We start from the raw sequence: 25,619 nt of genomic DNA on the forward strand, positions 1-25,619 counted from the left end.
TCCAGCGAACCGGTAGAGATGTAGGACTCCTCCCTTCCTATTGCGACACGAGTTACCTTTGGCCATTCACTAATGCAAGAGCCTCTTTGCGAAGAATGGTCACCGGACGCCGAGCAACCTTTCAAAAGTCACCATGTACAGTTAATCCGTCAAACCCATTAACGTGTCTCCAACGTGGGCGCCAAAGCAGGTCACGGTCGGATCAGCTGCCATTCTTCCCTCGGACAAAGCGGCCACCTCCAGACTGGAGACGACCATGGAGCCCAGATGACAGTGATATGTACAGAACTAATACGTTTAAGCAAAAGTTCTTTTATTGTTAATGAAGTGAGTGCTCTATTGTATGTAACGCCACGGCCGCTCGAATGCTTTATAAGGAGCGGACTCTCCAGTTCGCTCTGTCTGTTCTCTGAAACCCGTCGAAGATGCAATAAACCACTGTTTTGTTGTTCGAGTCGGACCCCTGCCTGGCCGTTTCCCCGTCGTTGCTGGAAGCACTGCCATCATGCCACCCCAACCTTCGGGCAAAGCGGTCAAGAATGAGTGAACCAGCGTATTTGAAGTGTTCCCAGCCCCTTCAGGGGCCCTGCTTCGTTGAACAGCACTTTTCAGTGCTAACACCCATCTTGTGTGTGCAGCCCCAGCTGTCTACTGGGACGAGTGCGTGTGCGTGCAGTGTGACCTGTGCGCCCGTGTGGATTTAGGCTATCATACAGCCGAAGAATTCCACAGCCATGGAACTTTCCAAGGAAGGCGGCGACCCGACCTCTTCAAATGTAGCAGGTGGGATAGCCTACACTCCTAAGAGACCTCGCTTTGAGTCAGATAACTCCTCTGTAGATTCCTCCATTGAGTCGTTAATCGCAAACGAGGATTCTGAAAAAATGAATGAGGACAAGGATGAGACTCCCTTCATAACGGTAGTCCATAAAAAGACCAGGAAAGGCGGAATTCCTGTCATTCTAGCTCCCGTTAAGACAGAGGATTCTTTCTTAACCGTAAACCCAAACACTCTAGCAAGTGAAGTGCTCTTAGCAACACAAGAGCGGATAAAGAGCCATCGCATCTGTAAAGATGGCAGCCGTGTCATCACAGTTGGCTCTCTGTCCGCCGCTAGAGCATTACTGAGCCTCACATGCCTAGGCAATCTGGCAGTGACTACCCGCATACCAGATTCCTACGCTCGTAACGTTGGCAAGATAGCTGGCATTCGCACGCCTTACTCGGATGACCAGCTCCTCGAATTCTTGCGCCCATTCGGGGCCATTGAAGCGCGCCGTCAGCGCAGATACCGCAAGGACGATAACGGCGACACCTCCTCGGGGCCGTCACACAGTGTTATTGTCACCTTCAAATCCGACATCCCTATGCCCGAGGAAGTGCGCTAGGTTTCAACACTTACAAGGTGTGGGAATTTTTCTCACCTACACAGTGTTTCAGATGCCAGAGGTTTGGTCATCTGGCAAAAAACTGTCGTGGTCCCGAGCGCTGCAAGGCTTGCGCGGGGCCTCACAGGTACAAAGATTGCCACACCCGAAAAGAACCCAAATGCGCCAACTGTGGGGGAGCTCATCCCGCCAGTTATGGCAGATGCCCAAAGCGCGTCGCTGCAATTGCGGCAGTTAGGAAAGAGCAGTGTTGTACCCGCTACCCGAAAAAGGTAGCGCAATACCGACACGCGCTACCTGAGCAAAAAGTAACGAAATCCCGATATCGTTACACGTACCTAAAAGTAGCGGAATACCGCTACCGTTACCCGTAAAAAGTAACGCGATACTTCATGCGCTACTTTTTAGGAAAGAAACAAACAGTATCGTTGATGACGTACTTCAAACGTCTTAAAATAATAAATAATAAAATAAAACAATAGCTCAAAATAATAAAATAAAATAATATCCCAAAATAATAAATCGACGTCCAGTGGAGGTTACACGTAGGTCGCCTGAAGGCTAAAATTTGGAAAACCGTTTTTTAGATTTACTAAAGCCTACTCGATATCCTGCATATCTTTTTCTCTTCCTCTAAAGCAAATAAAGCACAAAGCAAGTCTACCGATAAAAGGCTCAACAGCTTTGTCACAAAAAGAACTCAGATTGCCCGGAACGAGAAGTTAGTAAACATACCATGGTGTGCTTTTTCAAATTGAACGTTGACTTCCTTGACGCACAGATAAAGCTTTCCCGCCTAGGCGCATAGTAGACATCTGAACACCACGATACTGTTTTCGTTCTCCTCCTTATAGTCAAAGATGCTTGCTGTAGCAGGCCATGGTCCCTCCATTGCAGCGGACAAGAAATGGCAACGGTTAAGCACCTAAGCGTACGTTGTGCAATGTCATGTGGAATGTCATGACTCATAGCTAGCGAAGACGGCACCAGAATGCAGTAGGAGTGACGTCAGTTTGCAGACAACTCCTACAATACACCAGATCTTCAAGGAGGTTAATCCCAAATAGGGAACACGTGGAGGACACAGCCTCTTTGTAAGATAACGGTCTCTGTGCCCTCCTTTCGGCTATTTGCCCGGTCTTCGCAGAATGAGTTGTGATATCGGGCAGCTTGCTCGAAGGCAGGCAGCGGAGGATTGATGATAGGTCGAAGTCGAGTTGTCGCGAACCCCAGCTCGGAAAGTAGCGGTAGCGGTAGCGTTCAAAGATTGCGCTACCGCAAATTTGTAACGGAAGTACTTCTTTCGTTACCAGTTTAAAAAAGTAGCGCGATCTCTACTCCGCTACCGAAAAAAGTATCGGATACGGTAGCGCCGCTACTAGTAACGGCGCTACGTACAACACTGGGAAAGAGTCATGGGAGGAGAAACCACAAAAAAGCGGTCCCATAAACCCTGCCATGGTTCAGCCTCCTCCAATTCCAAAGCGAACAGGGGCCTCCTTCCCAACCCTCCCCCCGCTACCACAACGGTAACATCTCATTACGGCCCGAGTCTCATTACGGCCGAAGTCTCATTACGGCCGAAAGTCTCATTACGGCCGAAAATCCTTTAATCCCCAAGTGTCTCGTTACGGCCAAAGTCTCAATACGGCCGAAGGTAGTCTCATTACGGCCGAAGATGTCTCATAACGGCCAAAAAGAAAAAAGAAGCATCCACCATACTAGCTCTGTATATACTGTGTTTTATGCTTCCCAAAATGTGTCCGAGGCGGTGTGCCCCCACGGCTTGTGTCACACACAATGGTTCATGCACACAATATTGCGACAGTGTTTCATGCATCCCTCGTGAAAAATGTTTTTATTGTCATATGTGTCACACGATATTTGTATGTGTTACGCCATTTTCTCTCAGTATTCAAGCAACATCCTACTCGTTGGTTCTGTGAGCAAACTGTATGTGTGTGTGTTCTGAAAAGTACTCCACAAGGGAGCCCACTGGGAGCTCCAGGAGTCACATGACCTATGACCATGATCTTCTCCCCCACTAGCTGCCTTCTACAATTTACGTCCACCTGAAATTTACAAAAAAGTACATAAGCCACTGAACAAAATGACATATGCTCTTGTTTGACGATGACTATAAGACATATGCTGTCAAGCAGACTTTTTTTTTTCATATATTCAAAACATATTCAAGAATTATGGACAACAACGACAATTACGTCATAATAATGCAGCTGCATAGCCAGGAAACTATTTCAGGAGGTGTTTTATGAGGCTTGACATGGGGTGGAGGAGTCCCCCTCGTCAGTGCTTTATCCAGACCCCCCCTAACTTTTTTGCCTGTGCACCCCCTACAGGGGTGCCCTTGCGATTTCAGCTCCAGATACATCTGTAATGATATGTTAAGGAGTAATGACGTAACTATTCCAACAATTTTTTCCAACACCCTTCTCGTGCTTGGGATTCTGGATAAACCACTACCCCTTGTTCATTTTCGTGGGGCACTACATTAGAGCTTATGCCACTGCACTGATGTCACAATGTTAAAAGTGTGTGTCACTCTGGGCATTCGGAATTCCTCTAAGCGACAATATGTAAATTCAGAATATCCGAAGGGTAAACATCAGATGTTACCTGCAGGCTTCATGCTGAAACGCGTGTACGCAAAACACTTCCGCCGTGGTGGGCGACGCCGTTAGTGTAATCATACACGCAAGACAATTGCGGGCACATGGAGTAGTGGCAGCAACCTGAAAACGATACATTTTCTTGTTACATATGAGTAATCAAAAATATACATTCCCACATGTTTCGTTTTGTCGTTTGTAGGAAGCGCTAGTAAGGGAACAGCACTTGGTTGGTCACATGCAAGCCACAATGCGAAAGGTGCCGATATTTCGATTACGCGATCAAAAATTAAAAGTCTACAACCATGCACACTTCCCCATGCAATTACTTCCCCAGCATCGTGAGACATGACACCCATGACATGACACCATGTATTCACGTATAGTGTAATGTGAAATGATATGCAGGAATGAAAAAGATGCCAACATACCTGTAATCCAGTGTCCCATAAGCTTGATTCGATTTTCTGGCAGCTACCAAGAAGAGCAAATGCACGATTCACAAGTTTCGTTTCGCCATTTTCAAGCAATCCCACGTGACCTCCTTTGGATCAGTGAAAAGTGAAAATTACTCGCGTCATGAACATATATGTTCATCTCAGCGCAAATCACGTTTCGCATGCTATAGAAGGAGGGGGGATCAATACTCTTCCTTTCGTGTTTTGATATCTTGTTGTTTTGCTACTCTCACTTCGGAGTTCGGATGGTGTCTAGCAACGTTGGGTACCTCGTTTCTTGTGTGTGTGATCGAGTGGTTGCTGTTTACGATGTGTTCATATATCGCTTTGTACTGCTGTAATGTGCAAATTAGCGGACTTTATAGCGGCTCTCTATTTTCCGTCGTTGTCTTTCGAGCAGCGCCTGTTGTTCCGGTAAAAATCGAGTTGAATGAATCGCCACAGCCCCAACGTATATCGCGCAGTGTTGACCAAGACCAAGTCAAGCAGGAATTCTGGTGAGTAATGCTTTCGTAGATTGCCTGTCTTAGTAGTGTGCTGTCCACACATAGTTGGATTCTCATAAGAGTAATTTAAATTAATCAAAACAGCTGAAGTGCCTGTAATAGATGTAACTCGGTATCCGTTCGTAGGTTTGCGCCGTTTCTAGTTGGTTGCGCGTTTAGGAACAACAAATTTATTCGAAGACGATAAGATACCGATAATGCATCACCGTACAGCAGCATTTACTCGTATCATTGTGAGCCATATTTCATTTGTTAAAATTTGTCGTCGTATTTCTTCAAAAATAAAAGCGCAAGTCGGCGTACTTGAATTGATCTCCAAGAACTGCTTACGTCGAACGTCTGCAAATGTTGTACTTATGTGCCTTCGCGCACCATAGTAGGCACAAAGCATATCTGATTAGAATAAATACTTCAAGAGGAAGTCATTCAAATACATTGTTATTTATAGCTGGTTTTCCATTCCAGGCATGGTATGTGGCTGCACGAAGGATTCCGGAAAAGAAAAACAACAACATGGCTAATAGGATGTTGCTGCCCAGGGAGTCCTGGCGAAGAGGTGAGCTGTTAAGATCATCATAAGGTTCTGTTGTGAAGTGAGAAATTTTGTAGTAGTGCACGAATGTTAATTCGTGCACTACTTTTATGAAAAAGAAACCAGAAATGGAAAGTTATGCATGCATCATTTCATGAATTGTAATGTATTACTATTTGATATTCACATGTTTCCATTAAGGGAATGAACTACTGAACCTATATTCATATCATGGTCATGCTCTGTGTTTACCGGGAAGTCACATTTTTAAGGCTTGTCATTCTTTTGTCTAAATGAATATTTATATTAACCTTGTATGAAATAGCAGACACGTATCAACACGTGTGCAGCTTGTGCACATTAAAATGAGCCATGTAGAGACAAATGCTTGTTGTTGTTTTTTTTAATATTCTAGCCTATTCATGGTTGCTCATCGCTTCTTGCAGGTTTACTCATTCCAGAAGCAAGAATTGTATCATTGTAAGGCGAATGGAAATAAACTGACATCGACTGAGATAGGTGCTCTGTCATGGCCAATGACTGTCGGATGGCTCCAAAAGCGTCACAACAAAGCCAATATTCATCTAGCTCTCTACAAGTAGCTAACTCCACATAGTAGCCTGCTTCACAGCCTACACTAGCTTGTGGGAGTACACATTACACAATATGTTGCATTGTGCTGTAGTATGATAACATACCGTTTGTCTCGCAATATGTGTATATAAATATGATAAGGGCCCTAAGGGCACAGTGCATGGCTTATACCCTGCTGAATATATATCCATACCTGGCTGCGACATTGCATATCAATGCAGGTTACAATACACATTTTGACATTTGGCCGTTATGAGACATCTTCGGCCGTAATGAGACTGCCTTCGGCCGTATTGAGACTTTGGCCGTAATGAGACACTTGGGGATTAAAGGATTATCGGCCGTATTGAGACTTTCGGCCGTATTGAGACATCGGCCGTAATGAGACTTCGGCCGTAATGAGATACAATCACCACAACGAGCTCCTAAAGCTCACCCACGACAAAGAAAAGTGGAGCAGAACACAAAGGAATCTGCACCACAGCCTTCCACCAATGCATGGTCAAAAAGGCTCAACCATGAAACCAGGCGGCCTGATGCACCAAAGCCTCCCCCGAAAATCCCCCCACCACCGTTGCCAACGTCCACGGCGCCGGATGGGGCCCAACTAGTCCTCCAGATAATTCCCTTCATTTTCACGGCACTCAAGGCTATCATAGCTGCAATACCAAACGCCCGTTCTGTCCCTGAGGTACAGCAGGCCTTAGCGTTTGAGACGCAACTGCTCGACATCCTCTCTTCCAAACAACATGGGCAGTAAAAACCTGACACCCACACACAACCCCTTCAGGGGAAACAGGTACTCCAACACAACCATCTTTCAATGGAACTCGCACTGGATTAGTGGCAAAATCGGTGATTTCACGGAGTTTGTGAATCGCCATAAGTTCCCAATACTGTGCATCTCTGAAGCCAGGTTCCCCAAGTCTTTCTCCATTCCTGAATATCTCCTTTATGAATCAGCCAAACCAAGTCCTCCGAGCCGGTCAGCCATACTCATTAGAAATAACATACCTCACACTGTCCTTTCTGTTGTTTCTTCTGACACTGTGGAACTTTGTGCTCTTCGAATCCGCCTCGGTAAACTTGAGCTAACCTTCATAAGTGTGTACATTCAACCTAGATGTCCCATAGATATATCCTCCTTAATAGCCACCGTCAACTCTTTGCCTCCTCCACACATACTATGTGGAGACTTTAATGCTCATAACACAAACTGTGGCTCTAAGAAAACTGACAACAGCGGCATTGATATAGAAAAGCTCATGGATAAAACAAACCTCTGCATCATAAACGACCGTGCCATAACCTTTCCCAGAACTGAAGCAGTTCTTGACCTGGCCCTGGTCTCTCAATCCATAGTCCAAAATCTCCATTGTGTCACTGACATTGAAACTCATGGCAGTGACCATATCCCTCTCCTGCTCACAATTACGAACCAATCACTCAAAGTGCGGAAACGCAAAGTCAGAAAAATAAACTGGGGACATTTTCGTCGCGATGCAGAGAAATTCACTGAAGGAAGCACTGATCCTCAGGATTTCATAAATCTGCTCCAGGATTGTCTCACTAAGAACACTAAATCCTTTGTTCTTCCTGAACATGTTGGTTTCATTAATGGAGAATACGAGCGCCTTCGGGCCGTCAGGAGGAGGGCTGAACGACGTGCTAGAAAAACAAAAAATCCTGTACACATACGCGAAGCTAGTCAAATTCAAGCAAAAATCCGCCGCCTCTTGCAGAAACTGTCACAAAACACTTGGAAGCATTTCTGTGAGGGTCTCGGCAAAAAATCAACTCTGACAGAACTTTACCAGCACGTAAAACAGAAACGAGACTTACCACAACAGCAACAGACTTTTACAGCGCTTTCCCTTTCGACTGGCACTCCCGTTCTTCAACTTGCAGGTCAATACTGCCACAAACTCACGGCAGGCTGCACACCTTCTCCCTCTGAGTACCCAGAGCTGCCTAGAGCCAAAACAAAGAGACACAACGAACTAGATGATGATTTTTCACTCAGTGAACTTAAGAGGGCATTAGAGAGCTGTCCAAAACACTCCTCCGCCGGACCCGACGGCATTACATATGAAGCACTAAGAAACCTAGGTGAAGAAGCCCTGTGGCACCTCCTGGGCATTTTTAACAACATATGGAAAACGGGAAACATACCAGACGAATGGAAAATCTCCAACATCAGACCAATACAAAAACCAGGCAAACCGCCAACCAGTCTGGACGCTTTCAGGCCAATTGCACTGAATAGCTGTATTGGTAACGTGTTGGAAAAAATGGTCAAAATCCGTCTCGAATGGTTCCTGGAAAATAACTACATATATCCCGAATGCATGACGGGCTTCAGGAAACACCGTGGCACAATAGACTCCTTAATAGATATTATCTCATCAGTCCAACACCAAAAATCCATACGAAACTTCTCTGCTGCAGTTTTTTCTAGATATTCGAAAGGCGTTTGATTCCATAGCACACACTGCCATTCTGAAAGACATATTGCGAATTGGAATCAGAGGCCGACTGTACCAATACATAAACAGCTACCTAACAAACCGACAAATATATATGGCCACTACAGATGGTGACAGTTCCTTACACAAGGTAAATACAGGAGTCCCTCAAGGTGGCATCTTATGTCCAATACTGTTCAATATAGCCATGTTATCCCTACCAGATCTGCTCAGGAAACACGTGAACATAACCATGTATGCTGATGATATATGCATATGGGCTGCTCACCACCAACGCCTCACTCTCGTGGCCCGCCTACAAGCGGCGGTGAGCACAACTGCGCATTATCTCAGCGTACGTGGAATGAGCATCTCAATAGGCAAAACGGTCATGCTACCGTTCACACAACGTTCATTCCACAAGTACCCGATCAAAATAAACAGCACTCCAATAGCTATCAAAACTAAGCACAAATTCCTCGGGGTTACAATAGACCGACTCCTCAGCTGGGCACCAGAAATACGGTCAATCCAACGAAAAACAGCTGGATACATGAACATACTTAGAAGTATGGCAGGACCTACGTGGGGACCCCCAAGGCACATCCTAATGCAGATCTATCGTACCCTCATCCTCTCTAACTTGCGATACAGTCTACCTCTGTTAAAGGGGGTGGCTAAAACAAATCTCAAGAAACTCAGCCAAACTCAAGCCTCAGGACTGAGACTTGTTCTTGGGGTCCCTCACACTCAGCGCTCCTAGAAGAAGCACGAGAAATATCAATCTCCTTGCTCATCACACAGGAAATACTAAAGATACATCTACGTCATAAAACCGCGCACGTCAAGCATCCTCTAGCCAGTCTTAGCACCCAGCGAATGGGCTCAGAAGCGAGCAAAACTATCCTTCAGTTCCATCCATACCTGCCGACGGATTTCCAACCTGCAAAAAGGGATACCATGCCACCATGGAGGCTCACAACACCTGAAGTACAGTCACGAATCCCCGGGATGCCAAAAAAGTCAGAAACAGCAACACCTGTAGTCACACAACTAGGACTTGAAAGGATAGCTGAGCTCCAGGGTAGGCTAACGCTCATCTACACAGACGGCGCCACTACAGATCAGGGTTCAACCTCTGCAGTATATTTTCCTCACAAAGAGGTTACCCTGTCCCACAAGCTAAGCCACAGAACTTCCTCAACAGCAGCTGAGCTGCACGCCATCCTCACCGCCCTCAAACTTATCCAATCAGAACACCCCACAGAATGGGCAATACTTACTGACCCCCAATCTGCAATAGCAGCTGTTTCCTCTCCCAGAGAGTGAGAATGTTCCTCCCTGGTGAAGGAAATACGCACATTCCATACAAGCTCAATCTATGCTGGCCACTCAGTCCTTCTACAATGGATCCCAGGGCACACCAACATACCTGGAAACGAAATAGCTGATAAAGCAGCTGGCGATGAACACAAGTTAGATACAACAACAGCCATACCTCTTTCAAAGTCAGACAACAGAGCAATAATCTGCGAAATTACAAAGGCTCAGATCGATCAACTATATAAGGATCCTGAATGGAGAAACAGAAGACTGACCCATCTCGACAGATCTTACCAGTACCACTTCACAAAACACATGCCAAGGCAACAAGAAGCACTGATTCACAGACTCAGAATGGGTGTTGCAAACACAGAAGCTTACAAACACAAACTAAAAATTGTATCCTCACCTATGTGTCACACCTGCACAGAAGTAGAAGATGAGACACACTTACTTCTGTACTGTAAAAAATTCTCCACACAAAGGAAAGTCTTAGAGAATGGACTGCTGCACCTTCATAACGGACTCCTGACCATGCGCAAAATCTTAGGCGCCTGGCCCTCCAAAGCCTCAAGCTTCACAGCAGCAGGACTCCTGCTCTCCTTCATCAGGGAGTGCGACCTGCAACTATAAATCTACAACTATAAACACCCACATAAATAGTTCCTCTTCCTTTCTCCTGCGTCTCTTCTATAACTAAACCTCCCATCTACCCCTCCCCCATCTTTTTACCCCAATTACCTAACCCCCTTTTCCGGTAGAGTAGCAAGCCAGCCCTAGCTTGGCTAACATCTCTAAAAACCCATAATGAACAAGAACACATCACCGCTCGGACCCCGAGACGCAACAGCACGCAGTGTGGAGTGGCCGGTCTCCACGTTTGTGGAGCTAACCCCTCCATTGTATTTTATCCTTTCATGAAATCAAATCGAATCATGGGGCATCTCCGAATTTCCTCGATCATACGGAACCGCGTGACACGTCCTGTGCTGCTGCTCAGATAAAAACCGTGCATGATATGACTGCGTAGAACACCAACAGAAAGTGACCTATACCTAATCAGTCAACAATACAAAAAGAGGAAATTCGCTAGAAGCAACCTTCGCGCCTACCCAACAGGATGCACAAGTAACAAAGATGAACGATCTGACGCTGTCAGAATACCTTTCTTTAGTACTCCAAGGGGATAAGAGAAATCCGTCGATATCTCGCGAGAAGGATCACAGCTGTAGTGTCGCCATCCCCTGTAGCCAAGATTACCCTGATGAAACTAACAAACATATCTGCAATACCGGCAAACGCCCACATGAGCCTAGTCCTATACCCACTCCGAACTCAGTCGAATAGAAATATGTTCTGGCTCAAAGTCATGCTCAAAGAAATATGTTCTCTCGATGTTCAAATATCACGAACAATCAAAGGCGATTCGTCGGTACTGGCAGCAGGGGCGGATCCAGGGGGGGGGGGGGGGGCGCCCCCCCCGAGACATACCTCTACCCCCCATTCCGGCAGATTTTCCTGCCGCACGGCGAATTTTCCTGCTACCATAGCGACCCCCCCGTCTTCTCTCTTTTTTTCAGTGCCCCCCCCCCCCGAGGATCTTCCCTGGATCCGCCCCTGACTGGCAGCCAGACTACCGGAGAGGTGTCTGTAAAGGTGAAATACCAGGAGAAGTTGGTCGCAGTTATGAGGGACTGCAACTCTACATGCATTTGTTGTGGCAGGCAACAGCAATTGTAACACATACGTCTATGGAACACCGATCACGCCACAGTCGTAGTCAACACAGTCAAAGACGAGAAACCCATTCCGTGTCCGTCAGGAATCGTAGTAACGCTTCGACTGCGAAACATTGGCTACGACCGGTAATTCAGAAGATGTGGGTTCGAGTCCCACAGCCTGCTACCTTTTCAGTGACTTCCTTCTTTCATCATTAATTACTTAGGCACTTGAGGCTTTCTATGTATTTGTTCTTTCTATGTGTTCCAGCCTCACAACATCAATTGTCTCATGTTCAACAGATGCCGCTTGCGTCGATCCCGTCGTATTGATGTGTGTATGAGTGAGAAAAATGTAAGAGTGAAAGGGGGATGAGTGAGAGAGTGGTTGGTTTGTCCTTTCAGATGACGCACCCTTGGAAGTCGCCTGGGAGGTGTGTTAGCTTAGCTCGGAAACCGGAAAAAATGTCCCCAGAAGAAATGTCCCCGGAAAAAATGTTCCCGGAAGAAATGTCCCCTGGAAAATATGTCCCCCGGAAAAAATGTTCCCTCGAGAAACATCCACTCTTCGTACGCGTGGAATTTTTGCGAAATCCCCGGTTGCGATATTGCAAGTCTTGAGGTCCTCCGGCTCAAAATAAATACTAAAATTCCTAACCACTTACTAAGGGTTTTTGCTTTGAAAGCTCGACCTACTTTCACTTACGATTTCTTGTAGGGAATACGCCGCAATCAATTTCACGTTCGTTGATACAACGTGACACGGGTTCGAATCCTGTCACCAGGTGTGCTCTCTGAGGCTTTCCCTGGGTTTTCCGTCGGACTTTCCTGATGAATGTCGGCTCACTTAGCCCTGAAGTCGGTCCAGGACGCATACTAACCCCCTGTCACCTTCCCTCCCCGATTACTCGCTTCGGTGCTCAAAAATCCAAACATTCACACCGTCCTATATAGTAAAAAGTCAACGTCCGAAGTCAACCAGTCCACGCGTACCAAAACTGAATTTTCCTCAGGGGACATTTTTTCCGGGGACGTTTCTTCCAGGGAACATTTCTTCTGGGGACAATTTTTCCGGGGGCATTTCTTCCGGGGACATTTTTTCCGGGGACATTTCTTCCTGGACCCGCTTAGCTCAATTAGTAGAGCCCTGGACCGGTAATCTAGAGGATGTGGGTTCGAGTCCTACAGCTGTCTAACCTTTTCAGTGACTTCCTTCTTTCATCATTAATTTCTTAGGCACTTGAGGCTTTGTATGTATTTGTCCTTTCTATGTGTCCCAGCCTCAGAACATCAATTGTCGCATGTTAAACATTGAAATGCTGGATTGTTCCAGGGACCCCAGAAGACCTTTCAGAATTAATGGGCCAGTGGTGATACTGCGTAAACAGGATCGCGGCTGTTCATATGCAGCACAGCTCGCGAGGACCATCACAGTGTCAGCTAGTGTGCCATGGGTGGAACAATTAGGGGAACATTTGCTCATCATTAAACATTTCTGTACATTGTGTGATGCTTGTGGAAACTTTCAGGTGGAGTCGATGCATTAAAGACACACGATTTTCTACTTACGCCAGGAGGGATGAAAAAATCCGTATAAGGTAGAGTCAATCGCTCTCAAGCAGACTTCTACGTAACTTAGATACTCTACTCAAGTTACTCTACCTTAAATACTTTTGGGAGTAACTTGGTATCTTAAAAATACTTTGAAGAGTCAGCATTTTTGAATTCGAATGCAGTTGCACTCCAGCGAGAGCTTTGGTTGCGTGGATTTCCTGGGTGGCTGAAGAAAGGTTGAGCGGCGCCATGATTTACCTGGTTACCGCGTCTCAATTGCGGAGGGGCGGGGGGGGGAGGAAGCTGGTGGTGGTGTGGCTGGCATGATGTACGCGCATGCGCTAGCGCTCGATGCTGAGCGGTATGCTACTCGCGCTTTGGGGTTGTTGCACAATGTTGCGCCGTTTGTTGACAGAAGTGCTTGAAGCCATGTGGCTTTGTACGGGCTTTGTACGCACCGTTGTTCGCACATAGCGCTTGAGGCTTCTACATCACACTGACTTCAACTTCAAAACCCGTCAAATCACATCATAGACCTTCATTCAACCTCCCATTCTGCACGATGCGACGGTCCATGAGGTCGGTGAAGGCCATCATGAATGAATTCGCCGACCTATGATTGCCGCTACTGACATTCGCACATTGTCATCTGCCAGTTATCTGTGTTCAGGAATCGAAGTTTTTATAGTAAAGTCAATGATTGCAGTCGTTACATATAGCCATTTGATTGGCTAGACTCTCGCCCGCTCACTGTGACGAAACTGCTCGGTATATTCCTCAAATCCAGCTCACCAACGCCATATCTCAACAGCACTGCGCACTTTCCTGGGCACTGTAGCACTTCTGTCCTCGCTGTAAAGCTAGCCATTATCATGTGTTGCGGTGAAACACCTCATCCCATCGTCATTCACGTAGTAGTAGTAGTAGTAGTTTTTGTTACCTTGTAAGATCTGTAGCTCAGCTAAGCTCAACAAACATGACACACTCTTGTCGTTCCAAACCGGTGTCCGCCCATTTGGTCGAACGCCGTTTGATAGAAGTCGTTTGATCGAACGCCGCTTGGTCGAAAGCCGTTTGATCGACACCCTTTGTTCGAAAGACGTTTGCTCGAAGGGAATTCAAAGCTGCATGGAATGTGTTGTCCGCACCACTTTTTCTGTAACTTTTGACTCGAGCATACGGAGCAGGCAATCAGTGTCCTCTGCTTTTTTTCTTTCTTTTTTTTCTACTTTGCTTTTTGCAGCCGAAGAGGGGAGACCACTGGTTAGTTGCAGACGTTTGTCATTTACGAATCAGTATAGGACACATATTGAAGAAAGCTGCCCCAGGTTGAGAGCAGCCGATAGTCTATCCTTGTTCTGGGCACCCTTCTCACTGCTGGCGACATATTTAAAGGGAACGGTCTGAAACGGGATAGTCATATGTGCAAAGCCACTCGAAGTCTGTGCGTGCTAAGAATGAAATTTCGCCATGGTACAACGAGAGATATTAAATTAACAGCATGTAAAACCTTAGTTCGACCTTAGAGTATGCATCTGCAGCCTGGAATCACTACACTTGCACGCTATCCGAAGAAATAGAGAAAGTACGAAGATCTGCTGTCCTGCTTATCTTGTCTAGGTTTCGAAGGACTTCTTCGGTTACATGTCTGTTGCAAGAACTAAATTTAGGTTCACTTGCACATAGGCGAAAAGTAAATAAACTGAAACTGCTCTTTCTCCTATACAGTGGTCAGTTGATTACAAACAATAATACACTGTTAAAATTTGTTCACATTCGACGGGAATAAATAATAAAAAAATGCCATTTACTTATTTTTTTAATTCATTTGCCAAAATGTTTAATACTTGACATAAATTATTATTTGACCAAGGGTTGGGGGATTAACAAGTACAGCATGTTTAGTCACTATGTGTCAGAGCGGAAAAACCTATTCGGTTGTCCAACAGGTTAAGGGCGAACAGCCCCGGCCCTTGTACTGCTTTTTGGACACGAAAAAGTGGGTTAGCATGAGGAATGTGTTTACGGGGAAGCAGATTACACAAAGTTCAATGTTCCTTGGGATAACTGCATTTAGAACTGCAGCTTTTTTTTCCTTGTCTTTTGTTGTCATTTTCGACACTCCAAGTGAACCAATTAAAAAAAAATCGATCAAACGACCGCTGCGCCTTACAAACGAAAACGAAGTGAAAGAACCCATAGTACTGGTTGTTCTCATCTTTTCACCGAATTACCGCGAGTAATGGGGTAGAGTATCACCTACTGCAATAAAGCACTCCCACTCGTCATTATTGAAAAAAGAAAAAGCATTGTCTTTGCTGCGATTGGCAGATCGTCCCTAAGGCGATGTTTTGACGGATAATACATTTTTCCTCATCTGATGTTTTTCTTTGGTCTTTTTGTGATGCAAAGTTAACCCTGCTTTCGCTTCGAATTTAAAGTTGCCTTTTATTTTAGGGAAATCGTCGTGTTTGTTTTTCTATCTTAAAAAAGCTATGCCATGCATGGTCCTGAATGCTGCATATTTTTTTGGTTCGTATACAAAGTTATTCTGTAATGTCAAAGCAACAGTATAACTTCTCGGTTTGTTGGCTCAAGAGCCAGAGGCATATAGAATCAAAATGCGATAGAACGAGGGGGATGAGAAATATGTTTCTTTTGGCTAAGAAGGCAAAATATAAACGACTGCTTCATATCGAATGCCCATTTTTGCTCCCTCCTTTTGCCTTTATATCTCTGTCCGTCTGACTTCCTTCACCTAATCGAACACTGTTATTCTACTGTGCCTTGAAGCGCATCCGTGATTGCGCACATCCGAGTGGATATCCTAAAAGAAAGCGCTTTCTTATAAAATATTGCATTTCCCCCAAGATATTTCACAGAAATATTATGATGGCATGTTTGGTTAAGCTCACTGATGTGTGTGCTTTGTTATACAGCGCTGTTTGAGGCACACATTTCCTCGTACACTTGTTGGCATAATTAGTGCTGCATTATCCTGGGACTTCGAAGAAAAGCAAGAAAATGAAAGAAAGAGACTGCTGCTGTAAAGAAGACTTCTGAAACGGTATGCCTTACACGTGCTCTCAGTTTTGCCACTTGTTCGGGAGCGGGAGCATCTAAAGTCTAGTGAAAACGTAGCCACATCTCAAATAAATTAACAACTCAAAAAAGGTAGAATTTAACGTAGGGAGCTTCAGCTGGTGATTGTGATATACAGCATCAGTTTTGTTCATGTAAGGTAAGAAAAAGAAGTACAGATGCCTGCTCAATGGAAATGATACTGTAGTCACTTTCGCCACTTCAAGAACCAATAGCTTGCTTGGTTTTCCGCGAACGAGTAATTGCGAAACCGGTCAAAATATCTTGCATTGCACTGTAATTCAACTCGAGTAATGTAAAAGCAGAACTTTGCCAATGTGTATTATGCCTTCACAGATATAAGGACAGTTACGGAATACAGCATTTGGAATTGAATGCAGAACCTCCCAGAAGAATTCAGTCCCCTTCCTTCTCATCGTTTCTGTTTGAAAACATGCGTGTATCCCCGATAGAGAATAACTGAAGAAGTGCATTTAATGACAAGAATTCAGTCCCCTTCCTTCTCATCGTTTCTGTTTGAAAACATGCGTGTATCCCCGATAGGGAACAACTGAAGAAGTGCATTTAATGACAAGAATTCAGTCCCCTTCCTTCTCATCGTTTCTGTTCGAAAACATGCGTGTATCCCCGATAGAGAATAACTGAAGAAGTGCATTTAATGACAAGAATTCAGTCCGCTTATTTCTCATCGTTTCTGTTTGAAAATATGCGTGTATCCCCGATAGGGAACAACTGAAGAAGTGCATTTAATGACAAGAATTCAGTCCCCTTCCTTCTCATCGTTTCTGTTTGAAAACATGCGTGTATCCCCGATAGAGAATAACAGAAGAAGTGCATTTAATGACAAGAATTCAGTCCCCCTCCTTCTCATATCGTTTCTCCTTGAAAATATGCGTGTATCCCCGATGCAGAACAACTGAAGAAGTGAATTTAATTACAAGAATTCAGTCCCCTTTCTTCTAATCGTTTCTGTTTGAAAACATGCGTGTATACCTCGAAAGAGAATAACTGAAGAAGGGCATTTAATGACAAGAATTCAGTCCCCTTCCTTCTCATCGTTTCTGTTTGAAAACATGCGTGTATACCTCGAAAGAGAATAACTGAAGAAGGGCATTTAATGACAAGAATTCAGTCCCCTTCCTTCTCATCGTTTCTGTTTGAAAACATGCGTGTATCTAAAGTCTAGTGAAAACGTAGCCACATCTCAAATAAATTAACAACTCAAAAAAGGTAGAATTTAACGTAGGGAGCTTCAGCTGGTGATTGTGATATACAGCATCAGTTTTGTTCATGTAAGGTAAGAAAAAGAAGTACAGATGCCTGCTCAATGGAAATGATACTGTAGTCACTTTCGCCACTTCAAGAACCAATAGCTTGCTTGGTTTTCCGCGAACGAGTAATTGCGAAACCGGTCAAAATATCTTACATTGCACTGTACTTCCTGAACTGAAAATGTGACATAGCAACTCGAGTAATGTAAAAGCAGAACTTCGCCAATGTGTATTATGCCTTCACAGATATAAGGACAGTTACGGAATACAGCATTTGGAATTGAATGCAGAACCTCCCAGAAGAATTCAGTCCCCTTCCTTCTCATCGTTTCTGTTTGAAAACATGCGTGTATCCCCGATAGAGAATAACTGAAGAAGTGCATTTAATGACAAGAATTCAGTCCCCTTCCTTCTCATCGTTTCTGTTTGAAAACATGCGTGTATCCCCGATAGGGAACAACTGAAGAAGTGCATTTAATGACAAGAATTCAGTCCCCTTCCTTCTCATCGTTTCTGTTCGAAAACATGCGTGTATCCCCGATAGAGAATAACTGAAGAAGTGCATTTAATGACAAGAATTCAGTCCGCTTATTTCTCATCTTTTCTGTTTGAAAATATGCGTGTATCCCCGATAGGGAACAACTGAAGAAGTGCATTTAATGACAAGAATTCAGTCCCCTTCCCTCTCATCGTTTCTGTTTGAAAACATGCGTGTATCCCCGATAGAGAATAACAGAAGAAGTGCATTTAATGACAAGAATTCAGTCCCCCTCCTTCTCATATCGTTTCTCCTTGAAAATATGCGTGTATCCCCGATGCAGAACAACTGAAGAAGTGAATTTAATTACAAGAATTCAGTCCCCTTCCTTCTAATCGTTTCTGTTTGAAAACATGCGTGTATACCTCGAAAGAGAATAACTGAAGAAGGGCATTTAATGACAAGAATTCAGTCCCCTTCCTTCTCATCGTTTCTGTTTGAAAACATGCGTGTATACCTCGAAAGAGAATAACTGAAGAAGGGCATTTAATGACAAGAATTCAGTCCCCTTCCTTCTCATCGTTTCTGTTTGAAAACATGCGTGTATCTAAAGTCTAGTGAAAACGTAGCCACATCTCAAATAAATTAACAACTCAAAAAAGGTAGAATTTAACGTAGGGAGCTTCAGCTGGTGATTGTGATATACAGCATCAGTTTTGTTCATGTAAGGTAAGAAAAAGAAGTACAGATGCCTGCTCAATGGAAATGATACTGTAGTCACTTTCGCCACTTCAAGAACCAATAGCTTGCTTGGTTTTCCGCGAACGAGTAATTGCGAAACCGGTCAAAATATCTTACATTGCACTGTACTTCCTGAACTGAAAATGTGACATAGCAACTCGAGTAATGTAAAAGCAGAACTTCGCCAATGTGTATTATGCCTTCACAGATATAAGGACAGTTACGGAATACAGCATTTGGAATTGAATGCAGAACCTACACTGACCATTTTTAATTACTATAGGTACAGAAAAGAGCTGAATCGCTAATGTACAACGGTCGTTGAAGGTTGACCGAGACTTTTGCTCGAGAAAAATCAGCAAGCAAATGTAATTGAATTAAACTTTCCGGGGACGAAGCGCAATCCTTCTCGGGTCAGCGGCACATGCAGCAGCGGCAGCTCTCATGACGGAGAGCAGTGCGTCTGCGGAACAGCGATGCATTATCAGGTTCCTTGTGAAGGAGAACGTCAAACCAACTGTGAGTTTGCAAAGATTACAGGCACAGTATGGGGAACAAACGATGTCAAGGGGAAGAGTGTACGAATGGTGCAGACAGTTTGGCGAAGGATGGGATATGGTGACGAATGAACCACATGGACACGCTCGTCTGACTGCAGTGACGCCAGTGAACATCGAAGGCGTTGAGCAAGCCATCCTCGAGAACCGGCGAATGACAGTTCGGGACACTGCAGCCCAGCGTAATATAAGTTAGCAAATGAGAATGGTGCAAGCGAGCTGGTGTACTGTGGTAAGAGGTAACATTTCCTTGAGTTTAAGGAACACACAATACGAAGAGTATTGTATTGTATAGTATTGGATTGTAGTATTGGATTGCATTGTATAGTATAATCCTCTTCATACTGTGTGTTCCTCAAACTCAAGGAAATGTTTCCTCTTTCCGCGTAATATTAGTGTCAGCAGCGTGGAGACAATCATTCACGAGCACTTACTTTCCTGCAAAATCTGTGCAAGATGGGTTCCCCGACACTTGACTTGTGACCACAAAGAAGCGCGCATGGCAGTCTCTGAGCAGCTGCTGAACCGGTTTCAATCCGAGGGGACGAATTTTGTAATCAGTCCCTCACGTGATGAAACCTGGATGCATCATTTCACCCCAGAGACAAAAAGATACAGCCGTCTGCTGGGAAGTGCATCAGAACTGTGTTCTGGGGCATGTGGGGTGTCAACCATGTGGACTTCTTGGAGCAAGGAGTCATTAATGACGATTTAATTAATAATTTAAGGTCGATTAATGCCCAGTATTATACTCGACGTTGACAAAGGGTGCCGTGCGAAACGCAATTCGCAAGAAATGACCTGGGATGTTGTCCGCAAGGGTCATTCTTCTTCATGACAATGGCCGGGCTCACACGGAGAATTTCACTGTAGGAACCCTGGCCGAAATGCGCTGGGAGCTTTTTGCCCCATGCCCCTTACAGCCCAGATTTAGCCCCAAACGATTATCGCTTGTTTGGCCTCTCCAAGAGCACCTTGGAGGAACAACGTTCCACACAAAGCCCTCGAGAATTATATCCTGCAGTGGCTCCGCCAGCAGCCCACTTCTTTCGGTGCCAAAGGCATCAAAGAGTTGCCACAGGGATGGCAGCGGTGTCTAGATGACGCACGGTTAATACTTTAAAAAGACTGACGTAATTTGGTGCTTCCCGAATTTTCCATCGTATGTAAAGAAATAAAAGACACTTTGAAGTGAAGGGGCTCATTATTTCATTCCCCACGTCACCACCAGCAATGGGGTAGAGTATAGCCTCGGGCGATGAAACTCCCCATTCATCATCTTAAAATCAAGTTGTTGTTGTTGTTGTTGTTAGAAGTATCGGTCAACCTTGAACGAGCCTTGTAAGTAGTACTTACAAGGCTCGTTCAAGGTTGACCGATACTTCTAACAAATAGAAGTGGCTTGTACTTACTAAGTACAAGCCACTTCTATTTGTTTGTCAGGTGAAGTCAAGGTCATAGACATTCTCATCGCGGATATCGTCATAGGTAGATGTGAGTATGGATAGGACTGACAGTATCCGCATCCTCACAGCATCCGCGCATATAAGGACTGTATCCTCAACCCCACTAGTTGAAATATGTATAGCCGCATCCGCGCGGATATTAAGTATATCCGCAGATCCGCAGTCACTCCATTTGCAGAAGAAAATCTGCACGACGGTGTTATTTTAGAAACGTGTTTAGTTTTCAGTATAGACACACTCTCGGGAACGTTATGTCATCTATACAGTGTTGCGATCCGGGATCCAAATGGTAGCGTAGCGGAGGAAGTCAGGCAGGGGTTCGTCTCCAACAACAACAGAGATTTATTTACATGTTCGAGGTTTCGAAGAGAACAGACAACGAGCTGCTGGAACCCAGCGATTTTATACAAACAGACCGGAAACTGATGTCACTTTTACATAATGACAGTCCCGCTCGTGTGTCATGTCCGATCCACTATATCCTTGGGAAGAAGGCCACGTCTCTCTTGTTTCGCCTGCCAAAGTCTGTCTGGTCGGCGGGAAGAATGGGCGACTTATCCCTGTTCGTAGACATAATCCTCACGGCATAAAGGGTGTGTCTGGACGATCATAAAGGGTATTACAATGAAAAGATGGCTAAGAAGCAACCGGGCGGATGAAGTTGATGCATAATGTAAAACCCCGAAACTAGGGAACACGAAGGGACAGACACAACACGAAGTCTCAAAAGAAGTCAAAGTCTTTTGAGACTTCGTGTTGTGTCTGTCCCTTCGTGTTCCCTAGTCTCGGAGTTTTACATTATGGATAAAGGGTATGTCCGGACGATGGTGCCTTGGAGTTGGGCAAGTCTGAGCTGCACGTTGCAATACCCATGTACGTTAGTGTATCCGAATGTTTGTAAAATATATTCTGATTGGAAATAAAACGGTTGAAATCTGCACGGATAAAATGGGGATAAAGCCGCAGGCCACTGCGGTGCACGTTGCTAACCACATTTTGTCCGCAAATCAGCATTAGTGTGTCTGCCGATATCCCCACTGATCTCTATGTATAAACGGAAGAAGTGCAAGGGCGCAGGCGAGCTGGTACATGATAATACGAAGGGAACCCAGAGACAGGGGAAAGAAAACACGAAAACACACACGGTTTTCGTGTGTGTTTTCGTGTGTGTGGATCGCGCATGGGAGAGGGGCTCGTGGGGGAGAGGCGTGCCTTCGGGCCGCCATGTAGGTGGGCCCTAAAGTGCTGTGTGTGCCCATAGAAAACAATGGGAGGCAACAGAGATTGTGAGTATTTATTGCGCTGCTAGCATTGATCGTTGTTTGTCATCACACAATTTTGTAAGGTGCCAGTATACTGATGTATACTAACAGTGTTTCACAGGTGTCCTGCCGTTCGATTCTTAATTACGTTATGTTTTGCATTCCGAAACTAGACCGTCACTGCAGTGCAGCGCTGGGGATTGTACTACAGCACGTTTCCCAGCCAATATTTCAATAAGAAACGACTTGAGGTTAACAACAACCATGTATATAATATCCCGTACTGCGTTCTGGACAAAAATTGTTCCATAAAGAACGGTCCGGGAAAAGATATACTCGCATGGCAGAAAGAAATCGTTCTGGAGAATCACAGCCGTTGTTTTAGCCCTGTATGCGTTTAGTATGATTTATATCAAGCATCGCCTTAGAAAGAGTCTTTTAGTAAACGACAGCGGTGCTTTGCCTCGCAAATATGGACACACCGAAGCAGCCCAAATAATTACTTCACGCAATTAGATCACACTCGTTAGGACAGTTAATCAGGTAGTGATGTAAGCTTAATCAATTAAGTTACTTAGACAGTGGTAACACCTCCTTGAGACACAGGACTTATCTCTTTTCGAAGTACAGCCCTTCTTCTGTGATTATTTGCAGGCGCAGTTGTGCCAAACTGAATGTCCTTCTCCAGCACTCACATGTTTTTGTTGAATACAACTGCAGCGTGAGAAAAGCTGCTTGGGGACGGGGTCCTGCTATCCAGTGCTGACTTTGTCATGCTTGTTATGTGGAGCATGTTCCAAAAAATGCAGCTCCACGTATGGTCTTCAAATTGCAACAGGACTATTTGGAGCTTGAAACAGTTGTGATTTTGTCATTTTGGCCCTCGTGTACCCAGTCTGTCAAACGCAAACAAAAAAAGTCTAACACGATATGCTTTTGTAATCAAGATCACTGATGATGAGTAAAGTCAATGCACGAGTTCAAATTTATTCAATATTTTATATCATTCATTATATTATTCAACATTTTATGTCAAGTTTATACAACATCAAGTTTATTCAAGTTCAAGATTTATTTCTTGCACTTATGCGTTTCAGGATACAATGAACGTGCAGGGAGGTCGCAAAAGACTACATTTATTGTTTTGTGACCTTGCTACAATGACAATATATATTTTAGGAATGACAATGGACAGGTACACTCTCTAAATTTGTAGCACTCAATTTTAGGTTGGAATGAGCAATGAATAGCAACTTCCCTCCTGATATTTTCTCATATATGCTAAATTTTAAATTTAATGTGATCGAATATGTGATAATATGATACTAATATATAAGAATATAATATGTGATAAATGAATGTGATCAACAGTAGATGTAAACAACATGAGTAGCCAGAGAAGTGCATCCTCAATAAATAATTTGCTTCTTATAGCGTATATGTGCATGCCTATTAACTGAAACAATTATCACAGTTCCCTGACAAGTTTTAATTTCTGAGAGTGTACTGTAGAGGCTGCTTAGATCTACAACAGTTCATACAAGGTATTATATACTGTGAATGCCTTTAAAAATACCATGTGACACATATGCCTTTACTTTGTGGCGGTGCTGTGGTAGTCAAAGTTTGTGGGCATTACGCAGGTTCTGCACCCATTTCTTGAGTATGTCGAGGCAGCTGTGAAGTAACCTGCATTGATGATGATTATTCCAATATTTATGGTGCATCGACAACAAATAAGGAAATAATACATCAGAACATTGGTTTGGGTGCAACCAGTTAAAACAGCATTGGACAAATGTTAAAACATCAGTTTAAAACATGGTTTACAATCCCTGTATCTTCTAAAAATTAAAAAGATTAAAAACTATTCTAAAAAGAATATGGGGAACTCTTCTAAAAAGAATTATAATCTCTAATTATTATATTGCTGGGTGAAGGAGCCTAAAGTGTAAGGTGTGTTTCTGATATGAACATGTAAGAAAAAATGCAAAACTGAGAGAGGCTAACCACAGTGCGTGCACTGAGGAATTGTTCCTTCCTGTAAAGTAGAAACCAGTGGATGAGGAACGTGATACTTACCTGTACACCCAGCCGTATCACACTGCACAGATTATTCACTGGGTAGCCCTCATGACGAAACCTGTATTGAGAGACCACTTTTGCCTTAAAAACTGCTACAAATAGCACGACACGCTACAAATTATTACTATCGTAACAAGCTGACGATACAGCTCAGACACAAAGGCGTTATTCAAGTCGCGCCACACCACCATTACGTAGGATTCTTTGTCACAAATCAAACCAAGGCACAAAACAATACCAATACATGAAAAAAGGTGACAATCGTGGTCTCATTATGACGTAATACCGAACTTGTGCGTGAAGGTAATTCAAAGAAATGAATGTGGCACTTGCTTCCGCAGAGAACACCGTGTACCATGCTAGCAATGCATGCAAAAAGGCGCTCGAGTGCTCGCACATATATTGATGACAACACTACCTGTGTAGTGTAACGTGTTCTTTCAAGCATATTATGCACTCAAACTGTATTTGCCGCCGGGTAAAATGCAAGTGTGCTCGATTGAACGTCGGAAGAGCGATCAAACAACCTGCATCCAGTGCTCGTTTTGGGCAAAAAAACACTTCAAAATGGTCAACTAAATATACAGAATGGACGCCTATTTATTCCTCGGTAAAGAGTGACTCACATGTATAAATTTAGGCCCTGTAACCTTGCCAGTACGGTTGGTACGACCGTAATTGCAAGAAGTTGCCATTATCGCTGCGGCGACTGTTGTGGGTACAGTAAGATGGCGGCCGGTTTCTTCACGCTCGCGCTCCCTATCCGCGATCCAGCCTTTTACAATCGAGATCAGTGGATATCCCCCATGGGAGGCCATAACGGTGTCGAAGTTTGCCATCGCTCGCATTGCTATGCTTTTAAACACTATTATTTGCTTATTAACTACTGCGCCTCTATATTGGACAACTGTGGATGACATAGCATTCCTGATAAAGTTTGTATGATGAAAAGCAAACATGTTTCTAGCATACAGTTTGGTCATGTTGATCTTTTCCTGCAAATACAATGATGGCGGATGTGCGGATATACTCGATATCGGCGAGGATGCGGAGACACTTATTTCAACTCGCGCGGATGCGGTCGCGGATCTAACATGCGCGGACACCATGTGGATACTGTAAATCTTATCCGAGCTTACCTGTAGCAATGAGACTGGTCTCTGGTTTCACAAGGAATATCAAAGCTACTGTATTCGCGTTTTGCATGGCCTGTAAGTGGCGCATCTAAACTCCAACATGGCGGACGTGTCCAGGTTGTCGCTTGGTTTCGATTTTGAGATTTCTGAACTGCAATGTTTATTCTCGATGCTTTGAAGGCGAACGAGTCTTAAACGCTGCTCATATAATTCTTGCAGGCGTAACCGAGTTGTCCGAACAGAAGGCTATAGTTGTAGCGTATTATTTGCGAAGTTCCGGCGTGTTTGATCAACCACACTTCGTGAAAGTGAATTTCACGTTTACCGGCTGCGAGGCCGAAATGGCAAGCAGC

At 44.3% G+C, this 25,619-nt stretch overlaps 3 long non-coding RNA genes across 8 annotated transcripts in view; 1 reads left to right on the plus strand and 2 right to left on the minus strand.

Moving 5' to 3' along the window:
- Window positions 1–298: 298 nt before the first annotated feature.
- Window positions 299–25,619, minus strand: part of LOC135378112 (uncharacterized) — a 46,207-nt gene continuing 20,886 nt past the window's right edge. For 2 of the 6 annotated variants that reach the window (XR_010418273.1, XR_010418276.1), the window contains exons 2-4: window positions 9,857–10,523; window positions 7,951–8,079; window positions 299–876 (exon numbers count right to left, since the gene is read on the minus strand). This is a non-coding gene — a long non-coding RNA (uncharacterized LOC135378112). The remainder of the gene's footprint in view (window positions 877–7,950; window positions 8,080–9,856; window positions 10,524–25,619) is intronic. The other 4 variants (XR_010418278.1, XR_010418277.1, XR_010418274.1 and 1 more) reach the window with 4 other exon arrangements.
- On the minus strand, window positions 2,961–4,592 carry LOC135398557 (uncharacterized). The gene is made up of 3 exons (XR_010424116.1): window positions 4,450–4,592; window positions 4,026–4,141; window positions 2,961–3,460 (listed from the first exon to the last, which is right to left on the minus strand). It is a non-coding gene; the product is annotated as an uncharacterized LOC135398557 (long non-coding RNA).
- Window positions 4,703–6,030, plus strand: LOC135398554 (uncharacterized). The gene is made up of 3 exons (XR_010424115.1): window positions 4,703–4,973; window positions 5,448–5,538; window positions 5,961–6,030. It is a non-coding gene; the product is annotated as an uncharacterized LOC135398554 (long non-coding RNA).

This window comes from Ornithodoros turicata, chromosome 1 (genome assembly GCF_037126465.1).
Source record: "Ornithodoros turicata isolate Travis chromosome 1, ASM3712646v1, whole genome shotgun sequence".
Classification (NCBI taxonomy): domain Eukaryota; kingdom Metazoa; phylum Arthropoda; class Arachnida; order Ixodida; family Argasidae; genus Ornithodoros; species Ornithodoros turicata.